Source organism: Pseudophryne corroboree, unplaced genomic scaffold (genome assembly GCF_028390025.1).
Source record: "Pseudophryne corroboree isolate aPseCor3 unplaced genomic scaffold, aPseCor3.hap2 scaffold_2692, whole genome shotgun sequence".
NCBI lineage: Eukaryota > Metazoa > Chordata > Amphibia > Anura > Myobatrachidae > Pseudophryne > Pseudophryne corroboree.
The window spans coordinates 1-19,270 of record NW_026969354.1 but is presented as its reverse complement, the minus strand read 5'-3'; the positions used below and the strand labels follow the sequence as shown (position 1 = coordinate 19,270).

At 33.6% G+C, this 19,270-nt stretch overlaps 18 non-coding genes across 18 annotated transcripts; all 18 read left to right on the top strand.

The window, feature by feature from the left end:
- The first annotated feature begins 208 nt into the window (after window positions 1-208).
- On the top strand, window positions 209-290 carry TRNAL-AAG (transfer RNA leucine (anticodon AAG)). The gene has a single exon. It is a non-coding gene; the product is annotated as a tRNA-Leu (tRNA).
- Window positions 291-552: 262 nt separating this feature from the next.
- Window positions 553-634, top strand: TRNAL-UAG (transfer RNA leucine (anticodon UAG)). Its single transcript has one exon. It is a non-coding gene; the product is annotated as a tRNA-Leu (tRNA).
- A 1,700-nt stretch (window positions 635-2,334) lies between these two features.
- Window positions 2,335-2,416, top strand: TRNAL-AAG (transfer RNA leucine (anticodon AAG)). The gene has a single exon. It is a non-coding gene; the product is annotated as a tRNA-Leu (tRNA).
- Window positions 2,417-2,678: 262 nt separating this feature from the next.
- Window positions 2,679-2,760, top strand: TRNAL-UAG (transfer RNA leucine (anticodon UAG)). Its single transcript has one exon. It is a non-coding gene; the product is annotated as a tRNA-Leu (tRNA).
- A 1,698-nt stretch (window positions 2,761-4,458) lies between these two features.
- TRNAL-AAG (transfer RNA leucine (anticodon AAG)) lies at window positions 4,459-4,540 on the top strand. The gene has a single exon. It is a non-coding gene; the product is annotated as a tRNA-Leu (tRNA).
- A 244-nt stretch (window positions 4,541-4,784) lies between these two features.
- TRNAL-UAG (transfer RNA leucine (anticodon UAG)) lies at window positions 4,785-4,866 on the top strand. The gene has a single exon. It is a non-coding gene; the product is annotated as a tRNA-Leu (tRNA).
- Window positions 4,867-6,567: 1,701 nt separating this feature from the next.
- TRNAL-AAG (transfer RNA leucine (anticodon AAG)) lies at window positions 6,568-6,649 on the top strand. Its single transcript has one exon. It is a non-coding gene; the product is annotated as a tRNA-Leu (tRNA).
- A 262-nt stretch (window positions 6,650-6,911) lies between these two features.
- On the top strand, window positions 6,912-6,993 carry TRNAL-UAG (transfer RNA leucine (anticodon UAG)). The gene has a single exon. It is a non-coding gene; the product is annotated as a tRNA-Leu (tRNA).
- Window positions 6,994-8,694: 1,701 nt separating this feature from the next.
- Window positions 8,695-8,776, top strand: TRNAL-AAG (transfer RNA leucine (anticodon AAG)). The gene has a single exon. It is a non-coding gene; the product is annotated as a tRNA-Leu (tRNA).
- Window positions 8,777-9,038: 262 nt separating this feature from the next.
- On the top strand, window positions 9,039-9,120 carry TRNAL-UAG (transfer RNA leucine (anticodon UAG)). Its single transcript has one exon. It is a non-coding gene; the product is annotated as a tRNA-Leu (tRNA).
- A 1,700-nt stretch (window positions 9,121-10,820) lies between these two features.
- Window positions 10,821-10,902, top strand: TRNAL-AAG (transfer RNA leucine (anticodon AAG)). Its single transcript has one exon. It is a non-coding gene; the product is annotated as a tRNA-Leu (tRNA).
- A 262-nt stretch (window positions 10,903-11,164) lies between these two features.
- TRNAL-UAG (transfer RNA leucine (anticodon UAG)) lies at window positions 11,165-11,246 on the top strand. The gene has a single exon. It is a non-coding gene; the product is annotated as a tRNA-Leu (tRNA).
- Window positions 11,247-12,945: 1,699 nt separating this feature from the next.
- On the top strand, window positions 12,946-13,027 carry TRNAL-AAG (transfer RNA leucine (anticodon AAG)). Its single transcript has one exon. It is a non-coding gene; the product is annotated as a tRNA-Leu (tRNA).
- Window positions 13,028-13,271: 244 nt separating this feature from the next.
- On the top strand, window positions 13,272-13,353 carry TRNAL-UAG (transfer RNA leucine (anticodon UAG)). Its single transcript has one exon. It is a non-coding gene; the product is annotated as a tRNA-Leu (tRNA).
- A 1,701-nt stretch (window positions 13,354-15,054) lies between these two features.
- TRNAL-AAG (transfer RNA leucine (anticodon AAG)) lies at window positions 15,055-15,136 on the top strand. Its single transcript has one exon. It is a non-coding gene; the product is annotated as a tRNA-Leu (tRNA).
- A 262-nt stretch (window positions 15,137-15,398) lies between these two features.
- TRNAL-UAG (transfer RNA leucine (anticodon UAG)) lies at window positions 15,399-15,480 on the top strand. The gene has a single exon. It is a non-coding gene; the product is annotated as a tRNA-Leu (tRNA).
- Window positions 15,481-17,181: 1,701 nt separating this feature from the next.
- TRNAL-AAG (transfer RNA leucine (anticodon AAG)) lies at window positions 17,182-17,263 on the top strand. The gene has a single exon. It is a non-coding gene; the product is annotated as a tRNA-Leu (tRNA).
- Window positions 17,264-17,525: 262 nt separating this feature from the next.
- On the top strand, window positions 17,526-17,607 carry TRNAL-UAG (transfer RNA leucine (anticodon UAG)). The gene has a single exon. It is a non-coding gene; the product is annotated as a tRNA-Leu (tRNA).
- The last annotated feature ends 1,663 nt before the right edge of the window (window positions 17,608-19,270 follow it).

The window sequence follows — 19,270 nt, the reverse complement described above, 5'->3', positions numbered from 1 at the left end:
AGATCTGTGAGCTAAGAGTGTCCATGTGGTACCATGGCCGAGCGGTCTAAGGCCACTAAGTTGCTAAAGTAAAATATTGGAAGGTTGAAAAGTTCATCATCTGTCCTAGATTTTAAAACAGTTTATCACAATTTCAAGAGTCTTCTCAAACTTTAAAAATAATATGTTAAATAATAAACTATGACCTTTGGAGCCAAAATAGATATGTGGTAGCATGGCCGAGCGGTCTAAGGCGCTGGATTAAGGCTCCAGTCTCTTTGGAGGCGTGGGTTCAAATCCCACTGCTGCCATAATTCTTTTCAAGAGAAAATGACATTTATTGATGTCAAACTGTTTTACTCTACTAAACAGCAAATCAATAATAAAAAATCCTTACTCATTAATATTGTCTACTAATTTTGTACCTTTTTTATGCTTCCTTAACTTTTTGTATTTTAAATACTTGTAACATGACACTTCTTTTCAAGTATTGATTTAAAACAACACATTTTTTCCCTGTAATCTCAACTGTTTGATCCAGAACTGTGAGCATTCGGTCAAACAGGTCCATGTGGTAGCATCGCCGAGCGGTCTAAGGCGCTGGATTTAGGCTCCAGTCTCTCTGGAGGCGTGGGTTCAAATCCCACTGCTGCCATAATGATTTTACTATGAAAACATCAGTCAGTGATGACAAAATGTTTTTCTCCACTAATAAGAAAAACAATAATAATAAAGACTTTTCTCCTCAATAGCTGATTGATATGATCCAGATGCATGAGCTAAAAATCAGCAGTGTCTAAGGTGCTGGATTAAGGTCCCAGTTTCTTTGGAGGCTTTGGATCAAAACCTACTGCCGCCATAATTATTTTTCCTAAGAAAAAATAAGTCATTGATGTCAAAGTGTTTTTCTTTACTAAACAGCAAATGAATAATAAAAAAATCCTTTCTCATTAATATTTTATGTCAATTGATGTACTTTTTTAACCTTCCAAAACATTTTGTACATAACTTAAACACTTTTGGTATGACATTTTCTTTTTAAGAATTTATTTAAAACAAAAAAAATGTTTGTACTGTAATCTGTGCTATATGGCCCAGATCTGTGAGCTAAGAGTGTTCATTTGGTACCATGGCCGAGCGGTCTAAGGCCACTAAGCTGCTAAAATAAAATATTGGTAGGTTAAAAAGTTCATCATCTGCCCTAGATTTTAAAACAGTTTATCATAATTTCAAGAGTCTTCTCAAAATGTAAAAATAATATGTAAAATTATAAACTATGAGCTATGGAGTCAAGGTAGAAATGTGGCTGAGCGGTCTAAGATGCTGCATTAAGGCTCCAGTCTGTTTGGAGGCATGGGTTCAAATTCCACTGCTGTCATAATTATTTTCAAGATAAAACGACTGTCATTGATGTCAAAGTGTTTTTCTCCACTAAACAGCAAGTCAATAATAAAAAATCCTTTCTAATTAATATTGTCTGCTAATTTTGTACCTTTTTAAAATTTTTGTATTTTAAACACTTTTAACATGACACTTCTTTTCAAGTATTGATTTATAACTACACAATTTTTTCTTGTAATCTTAACTATATGATCCAGAACTCTAAGCTTTGAGTCAAAAGTATCCATGGGGTAGCAAGGGCGAGTGGTCTAAGGCACTGGATTTAGGTTCCAGTCTCTCTGGAGGCGTGGGTCTGAATTCCACTGCTTCCATAATGATTTTACTATGAAAATGTCAGTCAGTGATGGCAATGTGTTTTTCTCCACTAATAAGAAAATTTATAATAATAAAGTCCTTTCTCCTCAACATCTGATCAATATGATCCAGATGCATTAGCTAAAAATCAGCAGTGTCTAAGGTGCTGGATTAAAGTTCCAGATTCTTTGGAGGAATTGGTACAAAACCTACTGCCGCCATAATTATTTTCCCTGAGAAAAAATAAGTAATTGATGTCAAAGTGTTTTTTCTCTACTAAACAGCAAATGAATAATAAAAATATCCTTTCTCATTGATATTTTATGTCAATTTATGTACTTTTTTAACCTTCCAAAACGTTTTGTACATAATTTAAACACTTTTTGCATTACACTTCTTTTTAAATATTGATTTAAAAAAATGTTTTTACTGTAACCTGAGCTATATGACCCAGATCTGTGAGCTAAGAGTGTCCATGTGGTACCATGGCCGAGCGGTCTAAGGCCACTAAGTTGCTAAAGTAAAATATTGGAAGGTTGAAAAGTTCATCATCTGTCCTAGATTTTAAAACAGTTTATCACAATTTCAAGAGTCTTCTCAAACTTTAAAAATAATATGTTAAATAATAAACTATGACCTTTGCAGCCAAAATAGATATGTGGTAGCATGGCCGAGCGGTCTAAGGCGCTGGATTAAGGCTCCAGTCTCTTTGGAGGCGTGGGTTCAAATCCCACTGCTGCCATAATTCTTTTCAAGAGAAAATGACATTTATTGATGTCAAACTGTTTTACTCTACTAAACAGCAAATCAATAATAAAAAATCCTTACTCATTAATATTGTCTACTAATTTTGTACCTTTTTTATGCTTCCTTAACTTTTTGTATTTTAAATACTTGTAACATGACACTTCTTTTCAAGTATTGATTTAAAACAACACATTTTTTCCCTGTAATCTCAACTGTTTGATCCAGAACTGTGAGCATTCGGTCAAACAGGTCCATGTGGTAGCATCGCCGAGCGGTCTAAGGCGCTGGATTTAGGCTCCAGTCTCTCTGGAGGCGTGGGTTCAAATCCCACTGCTGCCATAATGATTTTACTATGAAAACATCAGTCAGTGATGACAAAATGTTTTTCTCCACTAATAAGAAAAACAATAATAATAAAGACTTTTCTCCTCAATAGCTGATTGATATGATCCAGATGCATGAGCTAAAAATCAGCAGTGTCTAAGGTGCTGGATTAAGGTCCCAGTTTCTTTGGAGGCTTTGGATCAAAACCTACTGCCGCCATAATTATTTTTCCTAAGAAAAAATAAGTCATTGATGTCAAAGTGTTTTTCTTTACTAAACAGCAAATGAATAATAAAAAAATCCTTTCTCATTAATATTTTGTCAATTGATGTACTTTTTTAACCTTCCAAAACATTTTGTACATAACTTAAACACTTTTGGTATGACATTTCTTTTTAAGAATTTATTTAAAACAAAAAAAATGTTTGTACTGTAATCTGTGCTATATGGCCCAGATCTGTGAGCTAAGAGTGTTCATTTGGTACCATGGCCGAGCGGTCTAAGGCCACTAAGCTGCTAAAATAAAATATTGGTAGGTTAAAAAGTTCATCATCTGCCCTAGATTTTAAAACAGTTTATCATAATTTCAAGAGTCTTCTCAAAATGTAAAAATAATATGTAAAATTATAAACTATGAGCTATGGAGTCAAGGTAGAAATGTGGCTGAGCGGTCTAAGATGCTGCATTAAGGCTCCAGTCTGTTTGGAGGCATGGGTTCAAATTCCACTGCTGTCATAATTATTTTCAAGATAAAACGACTGTCATTGATGTCAAAGTGTTTTTCTCCACTAAACAGCAAGTCAATAATAAAAAATCCTTTCTAATTAATATTGTCTGCTAATTTTGTACCTTTTTAAAATTTTTGTATTTTAAACACTTTTAACATGACACTTCTTTTCAAGTATTGATTTATAACTACACAATTTTTTCTTGTAATCTTAACTATATGATCCAGAACTCTAAGCTTTGAGTCAAAAGTATCCATGGGGTAGCAAGGGCGAGTGGTCTAAGGCACTGGATTTAGGTTCCAGTCTCTCTGGAGGCGTGGGTCTGAATTCCACTGCTTCCATAATGATTTTACTATGAAAATGTCAGTCAGTGATGGCAATGTGTTTTTCTCCACTAATAAGAAAATTAATAATAATAAAGTCCTTTCTCCTCAACATCTGATCAATATGATCCAGATGCATTAGCTAAAAATCAGCAGTGTCTAAGGTGCTGGATTAAAGTTCCAGATTCTTTGGAGGAATTGGTACAAAACCTACTGCCGCCATAATTATTTTCCCTGAGAAAAAATAAGTAATTGATGTCAAAGTGTTTTTTCTCTACTAAACAGCAAATGAATAATAAAAATATCCTTTCTCATTGATATTTTATGTCAATTTATGTACTTTTTTAACCTTCCAAAACGTTTTGTACATAATTTAAACACTTTTTGCATTACACTTCTTTTTAAATATTGATTTAAAAAAATGTTTTTTACTGTAACCTGAGCTATATGACCCAGATCTGTGAGCTAAGAGTGTCCATGTGGTACCATGGCCGAGCGGTCTAAGGCCACTAAGTTGCTAAAGTAAAATATTGGAAGGTTGAAAAGTTCATCATCTGTCCTAGATTTTAAAACAGTTTATCACAATTTCAAGAGTCTTCTCAAACTTTAAAAATAATATGTAAAATAATAAACTATGACCTTTGGAGCCAAAATAGATATGTGGTAGCATGGCCGAGCGGTCTAAGGCGCTGGATTAAGGCTCCAGTCTCTTTGGAGGCGTGGGTTCAAATCCCACTGCTGCCATAATTATTTTCAAGAGAAAATGACATTTATTGATATCAAACAGCAAATCAATAATAAAAAATCCTTACTCATAAATATTGTCTACTAATTTTGTACCTTTTTTATGCTTCCTTAACTTTTTGTATTTTAAATACTTGTAACATGACACTTCTTTTCAAGTATTGATTTAAAACAACACATTTTTTCCCTGTAATCTCAACTGTATGATCCAGAACTGTGAGCATTCGGTCAAACAGGTCCATGTGGTAGCATGGCCGAGCGGTCTAAGGCGCTGGATTTAGGCTCCAGTCTCTCTGGAGGCGTGGGTTCAAATCCCACTGCTGCCATAATGATTTTACTATGAAAACATCAGTCAGTGATGACAAAATGTTTTTCTCCACTAATAAGAAAAACAATAATAATAAAGACTTTTCTCCTCAATAGCTGATTGATATGATCCAGATGCATGAGCTAAAAATCAGCAGTGTCTAAGGTGCTGGATTAAGGTTCCAGTTTCTTTGGAGGCTTTGGATCAAAACCTACTGCCGCCATAATTATTTTTCCTAAGAAAAAATAAGTCATTGATGTCAAAGTGTTTTTCTTTACTAAACAGCAAATGAATAATAAAAAAATCCTTTCTCATTAATATTTTATGTCAATTGATGTACTTTTTTAACCTTCCAAAACATTTTGTACATAACTTAAACACTTTTGGTATGACACTTCTTTTTAAGTATTTATTTAAAACAAAAAAAAATGTTTGTACTGTAATCTGTGCTATATGGCCCAGATCTGTGAGCTAAGAGTGTTCATTTGGTACCATGGCCGAGCGGTCTAAGGCCACTAAGCTGCTAAAATAAAATATTGGTAGGTTAAAAAGTTCATCATCTGCCCTAGATTTTAAAACAGTTTATCATAATTTCAAGAGTCTTCTCAAAATGTAAAAATAATATGTAAAATTATAAACTATGAGCTATGGAGTCAAGGTAGAAATGTGGCTGAGCGGTCTAAGATGCTGCATTAAGGCTCGAGTCTGTTTGGAGGCATGGGTTCAAATTCCACTGCTGTCATAATTATTTTCAAGATAAAACGACTGTCATTGATGTCAAAGTGTTTTTCTCCACTAAACAGCAAGTCAATAATAAAAAATCCTTTCTAATTAATATTGTCTGCTAATTTTGTACCTTTTTTAAATTTTTGTATTTTAAACACTTTTAACATGACACTTCTTTTCAAGTATTGATTTATAACTACACAATTTTTTCTTGTAATCTTAACTATATGATCCAGAACTCTGAGCTTTGAGTCAAAAGCATCCATGGGGTAGCAAGGGCGAGTGGTCTAAGGCACTGGATTTAGGTTCCAGTCTCTCTGGAGGCGTGGGTCTGAATCCCACTGCTTCCATAATGATTTTACTATGAAAATGTCAGTCAGTGATGGCAATGTGTTTTTCTCCACTAATAAGAAAATCAATAATAATAAAGTCCTTTCTCCTCAACATCTGATCAATATGATCCAGATGCATTAGCTAAAAATCAGCAGTGTCTAAGGTGCTGGATTAAAGTTCCAGATTCTTTGGAGGAATTGGTTCAAAACCTACTGCCGCCATAATTATTTTCCCTGAGAAAAAATAAGTAATTGATGTCAAAGTGTTTTTTCTCTACTAAACAGCAAATGAATAATAAAAATATCCTTTCTCATTGATATTTTATGTCAATTTATGTACTTTTTTTAACCTTCCAAAACATTTTGTACATAATTTAAACACTTTTTGCATTACACTTCTTTTTAAATATTGATTTAAAAAAATGTTTTTACTGTAACCTGAGCTACATGACCCAGATCTGTGAGCTAAGAGTGTCCATGTGGTACCATGGCCGAGCGGACTAAGGCCACTAAGTTGCTAAAGTAAAATATTGGAAGGTTGAAAAGTTCATCATCTGTCCTAGATTTTAAAACAGTTTATCACAATTTCAAGAGTCTTCTCAAACTTTAAAAATAATATGTAAAATAATAAACTATGACCTTTGGAGCCAAAATAGATATGTGGTAGCATGGCCGAGCGGTCTAAGGCGCTGGATTAAGGCTCCAGTCTCTTTGGAGGCGTGGGTTCAAATCCCACTGCTGCCATAATTATTTTCAAGAGAAAATGACATTTATTGATGTCAAACTGTTTTACTCTACTAAACAGCAAATCAATAATAAAAAATCCTTACTCATTAATATTGTCTACTAATTTTGTACCTTTTTTATGCTTCCTTAACTTTTTGTATTTTAAATACTTGTAACATGACACTTTTTTTCAAGTATTGATTTAAAACAACACATTTTTCCCCTGTAATCTCAACTGTATGATCCAGAACTGTGAGCATTCGGTCAAACAGGTCCATGTGGTAGCATGGCCGAGCGGTCTAAGGCGCTGGATTTAGGCTCCAGTCTCTCTGGAGGTGTGGGTTCAAATCCCACTGCTGCCATAATGATTTTACTATGAAAACATCAGTCAGTGATGACAAAATGTTTTTCTCCACTAATAAGAAAAACAATAATAATAAAGACTTTTCTCCTCAATAGCTGATTGATATGATCCAGATGCATGAGCTAAAAATCAGCAGTGTCTAAGGTGCTGGATTAAGGTTCCAGTTTCTTTGGAGGCTTTGGATCAAAACCTACTGCCGCCATAATTATTTTTCCTAAGAAAAAATAAGTCATTGATGTCAAAGTGTTTTTCTTTACTAAACAGCAAATGAATAATAAAAAAATCCTTTCTCATTAATATTTTATGTCAATTGATGTACTTTTTTAACCTTCCAAAACATTTTGTACATAACTTAAACACTTTTGGTATGACACTTCTTTTTAAGAATTTATTTAAAACAAAAAAAAATGTTTGTACTGTAATCTGTGCTATATGGCCCAGATCTGTGAGCTAAGAGTGTTCATTTGGTACCATGGCCGAGCGGTCTAAGGCCACTAAGCTGCTAAAATAAAATATTGGTAGGTTAAAAAGTTCATCATCTGCCCTAGATTTTAAAACAGTTTATCATAATTTCAAGAGTCTTCTCAAAATGTAAAAATAATATGTAAAATTATAAACTATGAGCTATGGAGTCAAGGTAGAAATGTGGCTGAGCGGTCTAAGATGCTGCATTAAGGCTCCAGTCTGTTTGGAGGCATGGGTTCAAATTCCACTGCTGTCATAATTATTTTCAAGATAAAACGACTGTCATTGATGTCAAAGTGTTTTTCTCCACTAAACAGCAAGTCAATAATAAAAAATCCTTTCTAATTAATATTGTCTGCTAATTTTGTACCTTTTTAAAATTTTTGTATTTTAAACACTTTTAACATGACACTTCTTTTCAAGTATTGATTTATAACTACACAATTTTTTCTTGTAATCTTAACTATATGATCCAGAACTCTGAGCTTTGAGTCAAAAGCATCCATGGGGTAGCAAGGGCGAGTGGTCTAAGGCACTGGATTTAGGTTCCAGTCTCTCTGGAGGCGTGGGTCTGAATCCCACTGCTTCCATAATGATTTTACTATGAAAATGTCAGTCAGTGATGGCAATGTGTTTTTCTCCACTAATAAGAAAATCAATAATAATAAAGTCCTTTCTCCTCAACATCTGATCAATATGATCCAGATGCATTAGCTAAAAATCAGCAGTGTCTAAGGTGCTGGATTAAAGTTCCAGATTCTTTGGAGGAATTGGTTCAAAACCTACTGCCGCCATAATTATTTTCCCTGAGAAAAAATAAGTAATTGATGTCAAAGTGTTTTTTCTCGACTAAACAGCAAATGAATAATAAAAATATCCTTTCTCATTGATATTTTATGTCAATTTATGTACTTTTTTTAACCTTCCAAAACATTTTGTACATAATTTAAACACTTTTTGCATTACACTTCTTTTTAAATATTGATTTAAAAAAATGTTTTTACTGTAACCTGAGCTACATGACCCAGATCTGTGAGCTAAGAGTGTCCATGTGGTACCATGGCCGAGCGGACTAAGGCCACTAAGTTGCTAAAGTAAAATATTGGAAGGTTGAAAAGTTCATCATCTGTCCTAGATTTTAAAACAGTTTATCACAATTTCAAGAGTCTTCTCAAACTTTAAAAATAATATGTAAAATAATAAACTATGACCTTTGGAGCCAAAATAGATATGTGGTAGCATGGCCGAGCGGTCTAAGGCGCTGGATTAAGGCTCCAGTCTCTTTGGAGGCGTGGGTTCAAATCCCACTGCTGCCATAATTATTTTCAAGAGAAAATGACATTTATTGATGTCAAACTGTTTTACTCTACTAAACAGCAAATCAATAATAAAAAATCCTTACTCATTAATATTGTCTACTAATTTTGTACCTTTTTTATGCTTCCTTAACTTTTTGTATTTTAAATACTTGTAACATGACACTTCTTTTCAAGTATTGATTTAAAACAACACATTTTTTCCCTGTAATCTCAACTGTATGATCCAGAACTGTGAGCATTCGGTCAAACAGGTCCATGTGGTAGCATGGCCGAGCGGTCTAAGGCGCTGGATTTAGGCTCCAGTCTCTCTGGAGGCGTGGGTTCAAATCCCACTGCTGCCATAATGATTTTACTATGAAAACATCAGTCAGTGATGACAAAATGTTTTTCTCCACTAATAAGAAAAACAATAATAATAAAGACTTTTCTCCTCAATAGCTGATTGATATGATCCAGATGCATGAGCTAAAAATCAGCAGTGTCTAAGGTGCTGGATTAAGGTTCCAGTTTCTTTGGAGGCTTTGGATCAAAACCTACTGCCGCCATAATTATTTTTCCTAAGAAAAAATAAGTCATTGATGTCAAAGTGTTTTTCTTTACTAAACAGCAAATGAATAATAAAAAAATCCTTTCTCATTAATATTTTATGTCAATTGATGTACTTTTTTAACCTTCCAAAACATTTTGTACATAACTTAAACACTTTTGGTATGACACTTCTTTTTAAGAATTTATTTAAAACAAAAAAAAATGTTTGTACTGTAATCTGTGCTATATGGCCCAGATCTGTGAGCTAAGAGTGTTCATTTGGTACCATGGCCGAGCGGTCTAAGGCCACTAAGCTGCTAAAATAAAATATTGGTAGGTTAAAAAGTTCATCATCTGCCCTAGATTTTAAAACAGTTTATCATAATTTCAAGAGTCTTCTCAAAATGTAAAAATAATATGTAAAATTATAAACTATGAGCTATGGAGTCAAGGTAGAAATGTGGCTGAGCGGTCTAAGATGCTGCATTAAGGCTCCAGTCTGTTTGGAGGCATGGGTTCAAATTCCACTGCTGTCATAATTATTTTCAAGATAAAACGACTGTCATTGATGTCAAAGTGTTTTTCTCCACTAAACAGCAAGTCAATAATAAAAAATCCTTTCTAATTAATATTGTCTGCTAATTTTGTACCTTTTTTAAATTTTTGTATTTTAAACACTTTTAACATGACACTTCTTTTCAAGTATTGATTTATAACTACACAATTTTTTCTTGTAATCTTAACTATATGATCCAGAACTCTGAGCTTTGAGTCAAAAGCATCCATGGGGTAGCAAGGGCGAGTGGTCTAAGGCACTGGATTTAGGTTCCAGTCTCTCTGGAGGCGTGGGTCTGAATCCCACTGCTTCCATAATGATTTTACTATGAAAATGTCAGTCAGTGATGGCAATGTGTTTTTCTCCACTAATAAGAAAATCAATAATAATAAAGTCCTTTCTCCTCAACATCTGATCAATATGATCCAGATGCATTAGCTAAAAATCAGCAGTGTCTAAGGTGCTGGATTAAAGTTCCAGATTCTTTGGAGGAATTGGTACAAAACCTACTGCCGCCATAATTATTTTCCCTGAGAAAAAATAAGTAATTGATGTCAAAGTGTTTTTTCTCTACTAAACAGCAAATGAATAATAAAAATATCCTTTCTCATTGATATTTTATGTCAATTTATGTACTTTTTTAACCTTCCAAAACGTTTTGTACATAATTTAAACACTTTTTGCATTACACTTCTTTTTAAATATTGATTTAAAAAAATGTTTTTACTGTAACCTGAGCTATATGACCCAGATCTGTGAGCTAAGAGTGTCCATGTGGTACCATGGCCGAGCGGTCTAAGGCCACTAAGTTGCTAAAGTAAAATATTGGAAGGTTGAAAAGTTCATCATCTGTCCTAGATTTTAAAACAGTTTATCACAATTTCAAGAGTCTTCTCAAACTTTAAAAATAATATGTTAAATAATAAACTATGACCTTTGCAGCCAAAATAGATATGTGGTAGCATGGCCGAGCGGTCTAAGGCGCTGGATTAAGGCTCCAGTCTCTTTGGAGGCGTGGGTTCAAATCCCACTGCTGCCATAATTATTTTCAAGAGAAAATGACATTTATTGATGTCAAACTGTTTTACTCTACTAAACAGCAAATCAATAATAAAAAATCCTTACTCATTAATATTGTCTACTAATTTTGTACCTTTTTTATGCTTCCTTAACTTTTTGTATTTTAAATACTTGTAACATGACACTTCTTTTCAAGTATTGATTTAAAACAACACATTTTTTCCCTGTAATCTCAACTGTTTGATCCAGAACTGTGAGCATTCGGTCAAACAGGTCCATGTGGTAGCATCGCCGAGCGGTCTAAGGCGCTGGATTTAGGCTCCAGTCTCTCTGGAGGCGTGGGTTCAAATCCCACTGCTGCCATAATGATTTTACTATGAAAACATCAGTCAGTGATGACAAAATGTTTTTCTCCACTAATAAGAAAAACAATAATAATAAAGACTTTTCTCCTCAATAGCTGATTGATATGATCCAGATGCATGAGCTAAAAATCAGCAGTGTCTAAGGTGCTGGATTAAGGTCCCAGTTTCTTTGGAGGCTTTGGATCAAAACCTACTGCCGCCATAATTATTTTTCCTAAGAAAAAATAAGTCATTGATGTCAAAGTGTTTTTCTTTACTAAACAGCAAATGAATAATAAAAAAATCCTTTCTCATTAATATTTTGTCAATTGATGTACTTTTTTAACCTTCCAAAACATTTTGTACATAACTTAAACACTTTTGGTATGACATTTCTTTTTAAGAATTTATTTAAAACAAAAAAAATGTTTGTACTGTAATCTGTGCTATATGGCCCAGATCTGTGAGCTAAGAGTGTTCATTTGGTACCATGGCCGAGCGGTCTAAGGCCACTAAGCTGCTAAAATAAAATATTGGTAGGTTAAAAAGTTCATCATCTGCCCTAGATTTTAAAACAGTTTATCACAATTTCAAGAGTCTTCTCAAAATGTAAAAATAATATGTAAAATTATAAACTATGAGCTATGGAGTCAAGGTAGAAATGTGGCTGAGCGGTCTAAGATGCTGCATTAAGGCTCCAGTCTGTTTGGAGGCATGGGTTCAAATTCCACTGCTGTCATAATTATTTTCAAGATAAAACGACTGTCATTGATGTCAAAGTGTTTTTCTCCACTAAACAGCAAGTCAATAATAAAAAATCCTTTCTAATTAATATTGTCTGCTAATTTTGTACCTTTTTAAAATTTTTGTATTTTAAACACTTTTAACATGACACTTCTTTTCAAGTATTGATTTATAACTACACAATTTTTTCTTGTAATCTTAACTATATGATCCAGAACTCTAAGCTTTGAGTCAAAAGTATCCATGGGGTAGCAAGGGCGAGTGGTCTAAGGCACTGGATTTAGGTTCCAGTCTCTCTGGAGGCGTGGGTCTGAATTCCACTGCTTCCATAATGATTTTACTATGAAAATGTCAGTCAGTGATGGCAATGTGTTTTTCTCCACTAATAAGAAAATTAATAATAATAAAGTCCTTTCTCCTCAACATCTGATCAATATGATCCAGATGCATTAGCTAAAAATCAGCAGTGTCTAAGGTGCTGGATTAAAGTTCCAGATTCTTTGGAGGAATTGGTACAAAACCTACTGCCGCCATAATTATTTTCCCTGAGAAAAAATAAGTAATTGATGTCAAAGTGTTTTTTCTCTACTAAACAGCAAATGAATAATAAAAATATCCTTTCTCATTGATATTTTATGTCAATTTATGTACTTTTTTTAACCTTCCAAAACGTTTTGTACATAATTTAAACACTTTTTGCATTACACTTCTTTTTAAATATTGATTTAAAAAAATGTTTTTTACTGTAACCTGAGCTATATGACCCAGATCTGTGAGCTAAGAGTGTCCATGTGGTACCATGGCCGAGCGGTCTAAGGCCACTAAGTTGCTAAAGTAAAATATTGGAAGGTTGAAAAGTTCATCATCTGTCCTAGATTTTAAAACAGTTTATCACAATTTCAAGAGTCTTCTCAAACTTTAAAAATAATATGTAAAATAATAAACTATGACCTTTGGAGCCAAAATAGATATGTGGTAGCATGGCCGAGCGGTCTAAGGCGCTGGATTAAGGCTCCAGTCTCTTTGGAGGCGTGGGTTCAAATCCCACTGCTGCCATAATTATTTTCAAGAGAAAATGACATTTATTGATATCAAACAGCAAATCAATAATAAAAAATCCTTACTCATTAATATTGTCTACTAATTTTGTACCTTTTTTATGCTTCCTTAACTTTTTGTATTTTAAATACTTGTAACATGACACTTCTTTTCAAGTATTGATTTAAAACAACACATTTTTTCCCTGTAATCTCAACTGTATGATCCAGAACTGTGAGCATTCGGTCAAACAGGTCCATGTGGTAGCATGGCCGAGCGGTCTAAGGCGCTGGATTTAGGCTCCAGTCTCTCTGGAGGCGTGGGTTCAAATCCCACTGCTGCCATAATGATTTTACTATGAAAACATCAGTCAGTGATGACAAAATGTTTTTCTCCACTAATAAGAAAAACAATAATAATAAAGACTTTTCTCCTCAATAGCTGATTGATATGATCCAGATGCATGAGCTAAAAATCAGCAGTGTCTAAGGTGCTGGATTAAGGTTCCAGTTTCTTTGGAGGCTTTGGATCAAAACCTACTGCCGCCATAATTATTTTTCCTAAGAAAAAATAAGTCATTGATGTCAAAGTGTTTTTCTTTACTAAACAGCAAATGAATAATAAAAAAATCCTTTCTCATTAATATTTTATGTCAATTGATGTACTTTTTTAACCTTCCAAAACATTTTGTACATAACTTAAACACTTTTGGTATGACACTTCTTTTTAAGTATTTATTTAAAACAAAAAAAAATGTTTGTACTGTAATCTGTGCTATATGGCCCAGATCTGTGAGCTAAGAGTGTTCATTTGGTACCATGGCCGAGCGGTCTAAGGCCACTAAGCTGCTAAAATAAAATATTGGTAGGTTAAAAAGTTCATCATCTGCCCTAGATTTTAAAACAGTTTATCATAATTTCAAGAGTCTTCTCAAAATGTAAAAATAATATGTAAAATTATAAACTATGAGCTATGGAGTCAAGGTAGAAATGTGGCTGAGCGGTCTAAGATGCTGCATTAAGGCTCGAGTCTGTTTGGAGGCATGGGTTCAAATTCCACTGCTGTCATAATTATTTTCAAGATAAAACGACTGTCATTGATGTCAAAGTGTTTTTCTCCACTAAACAGCAAGTCAATAATAAAAAATCCTTTCTAATTAATATTGTCTGCTAATTTTGTACCTTTTTTAAATTTTTGTATTTTAAACACTTTTAACATGACACTTCTTTTCAAGTATTGATTTATAACTACACAATTTTTTCTTGTAATCTTAACTATATGATCCAGAACTCTGAGCTTTGAGTCAAAAGCATCCATGGGGTAGCAAGGGCGAGTGGTCTAAGGCACTGGATTTAGGTTCCAGTCTCTCTGGAGGCGTGGGTCTGAATCCCACTGCTTCCATAATGATTTTACTATGAAAATGTCAGTCAGTGATGGCAATGTGTTTTTCTCCACTAATAAGAAAATCAATAATAATAAAGTCCTTTCTCCTCAACATCTGATCAATATGATCCAGATGCATTAGCTAAAAATCAGCAGTGTCTAAGGTGCTGGATTAAAGTTCCAGATTCTTTGGAGGAATTGGTTCAAAACCTACTGCCGCCATAATTATTTTCCCTGAGAAAAAATAAGTAATTGATGTCAAAGTGTTTTTTCTCTACTAAACAGCAAATGAATAATAAAAATATCCTTTCTCATTGATATTTTATGTCAATTTATGTACTTTTTTTAACCTTCCAAAACATTTTGTACATAATTTAAACACTTTTTGCATTACACTTCTTTTTAAATATTGATTTAAAAAAATGTTTTTACTGTAACCTGAGCTACATGACCCAGATCTGTGAGCTAAGAGTGTCCATGTGGTACCATGGCCGAGCGGACTAAGGCCACTAAGTTGCTAAAGTAAAATATTGGAAGGTTGAAAAGTTCATCATCTGTCCTAGATTTTAAAACAGTTTATCACAATTTCAAGAGTCTTCTCAAACTTTAAAAATAATATGTAAAATAATAAACTATGACCTTTGGAGCCAAAATAGATATGTGGTAGCATGGCCGAGCGGTCTAAGGCGCTGGATTAAGGCTCCAGTCTCTTTGGAGGCGTGGGTTCAAATCCCACTGCTGCCATAATTATTTTCAAGAGAAAATGACATTTATTGATGTCAAACTGTTTTACTCTACTAAACAGCAAATCAATAATAAAAAATCCTTACTCATTAATATTGTCTACTAATTTTGTACCTTTTTTATGCTTCCTTAACTTTTTGTATTTTAAATACTTGTAACATGACACTTTTTTTCAAGTATTGATTTAAAACAACACATTTTTCCCCTGTAATCTCAACTGTATGATCCAGAACTGTGAGCATTCGGTCAAACAGGTCCATGTGGTAGCATGGCCGAGCGGTCTAAGGCGCTGGATTTAGGCTCCAGTCTCTCTGGAGGTGTGGGTTCAAATCCCACTGCTGCCATAATGATTTTACTATGAAAACATCAGTCAGTGATGACAAAATGTTATTCTCCACTAATAAGAAAAACAATAATAATAAAGACTTTTCTCCTCAATAGCTGATTGATATGATCCAGATGCATGAGCTAAAAATCAGCAGTGTCTAAGGTGCTGGATTAAGGTTCCAGTTTCTTTGGAGGCTTTGGATCAAAACCTACTGCCGCCATAATTATTTTTCCTAAGAAAAAATAAGTCATTGATGTCAAAGTGTTTTTCTTTACTAAACAGCAAATGAATAATAAAAAAATCCTTTCTCATTAATATTTTATGTCAATTGATGTACTTTTTTAACCTTCCAAAACATTTTGTACATAACTTAAACACTTTTGGTATGACACTTCTTTTTAAGAATTTATTTAAAACAAAAAAAAATGTTTGTACTGTAATCTGTGCTATATGGCCCAGATCTGTGAGCTAAGAGTGTTCATTTGGTACCATGGCCGAGCGGTCTAAGGCCACTAAGCTGCTAAAATAAAATATTGGTAGGTTAAAAAGTTCATCATCTGCCCTAGATTTTAAAACAGTTTATCATAATTTCAAGAGTCTTCTCAAAATGTAAAAATAATATGTAAAATTATAAACTATGAGCTATGGAGTCAAGGTAGAAATGTGGCTGAGCGGTCTAAGATGCTGCATTAAGGCTCCAGTCTGTTTGGAGGCATGGGTTCAAATTCCACTGCTGTCATAATTATTTTCAAGATAAAACGACTGTCATTGATGTCAAAGTGTTTTTCTCCACTAAACAGCAAGTCAATAATAAAAAATCCTTTCTAATTAATATTGTCTGCTAATTTTGTACCTTTTTAAAATTTTTGTATTTTAAACACTTTTAACATGACACTTCTTTTCAAGTATTGATTTATAACTACACAATTTTTTCTTGTAATCTTAACTATATGATCCAGAACTCTGAGCTTTGAGTCAAAAGCATCCATGGGGTAGCAAGGGCGAGTGGTCTAAGGCACTGGATTTAGGTTCCAGTCTCTCTGGAGGCGTGGGTCTGAATCCCACTGCTTCCATAATGATTTTACTATGAAAATGTCAGTCAGTGATGGCAATGTGTTTTTCTCCACTAATAAGAAAATCAATAATAATAAAGTCCTTTCTCCTCAACATCTGATCAATATGATCCAGATGCATTAGCTAAAAATCAGCAGTGTCTAAGGTGCTGGATTAAAGTTCCAGATTCTTTGGAGGAATTGGTTCAAAACCTACTGCCGCCATAATTATTTTCCCTGAGAAAAAATAAGTAATTGATGTCAAAGTGTTTTTTCTCGACTAAACAGCAAATGAATAATAAAAATATCCTTTCTCATTGATATTTTATGTCAATTTATGTACTTTTTTTAACCTTCCAAAACATTTTGTACATAATTTAAACACTTTTTGCATTACACTTCTTTTTAAATATTGATTTAAAAAAATGTTTTTACTGTAACCTGAGCTACATGACCCAGATCTGTGAGCTAAGAGTGTCCATGTGGTACCATGGCCGAGCGGACTAAGGCCACTAAGTTGCTAAAGTAAAATATTGGAAGGTTGAAAAGTTCATCATCTGTCCTAGATTTTAAAACAGTTTATCACAATTTCAAGAGTCTTCTCAAACTTTAAAAATAATATGTAAAATAATAAACTATGACCTTTGGAGCCAAAATAGATATGTGGTAGCATGGCCGAGCGGTCTAAGGCGCTGGATTAAGGCTCCAGTCTCTTTGGAGGCGTGGGTTCAAATCCCACTGCTGCCATAATTATTTTCAAGAGAAAATGACATTTATTGATGTCAAACTGTTTTACTCTACTAAACAGCAAATCAATAATAAAAAATCCTTACTCATTAATATTGTCTACTAATTTTGTACCTTTTTTATGCTTCCTTAACTTTTTGTATTTTAAATACTTGTAACATGACACTTTTTTTCAAGTATTGATTTAAAACAACACATTTTTTCCCTGTAATCTCAACTGTATGATCCAGAACTGTGAGCATTCGGTCAAACAGGTCCATGTGGTAGCATGGCCGAGCGGTCTAAGGCGCTGGATTTAGGCTCCAGTCTCTCTGGAGGCATGGGTTCAAATCCCACTGCTGCCATAATGATTTTACTATGAAAACATCAGTCAGTGATGACAAAATGTTTTTCTCCACTAATAAGAAAAACAATAATAATAAAGACTTTTCTCCTCAATAGCTGATTGATATGATCCAGATGCATGAGCTAAAAATCAGCAGTGTCTAAGGTGCTGGATTAAGGTTCCAGTTTCTTTGGAGGCTTTGGATCAAAACCTACTGCCGCCATAATTATTTTTCCTAAGAAAAAATAAGTCATTGATGTCAAAGTGTTTTTCTTTACTAAACAGCAAATGAATAATAAAAAAATCCTTTCTCATTAATATTTTATGTCAATTGATGTACTTTTTTAACCTTCCAAAACATTTTGTACATAACTTAAACACTTTTGGTATGACACTTCTTTTTAAGAATTTATTTAAAACAAAAAAAAATGTTTGTACTGTAATCTGTGCTATATGGCCCAGATCTGTGAGCTAAGAGTGTTCATTTGGTACCATGGCCGAGCGGTCTAAGGCCACTAAGCTGCTAAAATAAAATATTGGTAGGTTAAAAAGTTCATCATCTGCCCTAGATTTTAAAACAGTTTATCATAATTTCAAGAGTCTTCTCAAAATGTAAAAATAATATGTAAAATTATAAACTATGAGCTATGGAGTCAAGGTAGAAATGTGGCTGAGCGGTCTAAGATGCTGCATTAAGGCTCCAGTCTGTTTGGAGGCATGGGTTCAAATTCCACTGCTGTCATAATTATTTTCAAGATAAAACGACTGTCATTGATGTCAAAGTGTTTTTCTCCACTAAACAGCAAGTCAATAATAAAAAATCCTTTCTAATTAATATTGTCTGCTAATTTTGTACCTTTTTTAAATTTTTGTATTTTAAACACTTTTAACATGACACTTCTTTTCAAGTATTGATTTATAACTACACAATTTTTTCTTGTAATCTTAACTATATGATCCAGAACTCTGAGCTTTGAGTCAAAAGCATCCATGGGGTAGCAAGGGCGAGTGGTCTAAGGCACTGGATTTAGGTTCCAGTCTCTCTGGAGGCGTGGGTCTGAATCCCACTGCTTCCATAATGATTTTACTATGAAAATGTCAGTCAGTGATGGCAATGTGTTTTTCTCCACTAATAAGAAAATCAATAATAATAAAGTCCTTTCTCCTCAACATCTGATCAATATGATCCAGATGCATTAGCTAAAAATCAGCAGTGTCTAAGGTGCTGGATTAAAGTTCCAGATTCTTTGGAGGAATTGGTTCAAAACCTACTGCCGCCATAATTATTTTCCCTGAGAAAAAATAAGTAATTGATGTCAAAGTGTTTTTTCTCTACTAAACAGCAAATGAATAATAAAAATATCCTTTCTCATTGATATTTTATGTCAATTTATGTACTTTTTTTAACCTTCCAAAACATTTTGTACATAATTTAAACACTTTTTGCATTACACTTCTTTTTAAATATTGATTTAAAAAAATGTTTTTACTGTAACCTGAGCTACATGACCCAGATCTGTGAGCTAAGAGTGTCCATGTGGTACCATGGCCGAGCGGTCTAAGGCCACTAAGTTGCTAAAGTAAAATATTGGAAGGTTGAAAAGTTCATCATCTGTCCTAGATTTTAAAACAGTTTATCACAATTTCAAGAGTCTTCTCAAACTTTAAAAATAATATGTAAA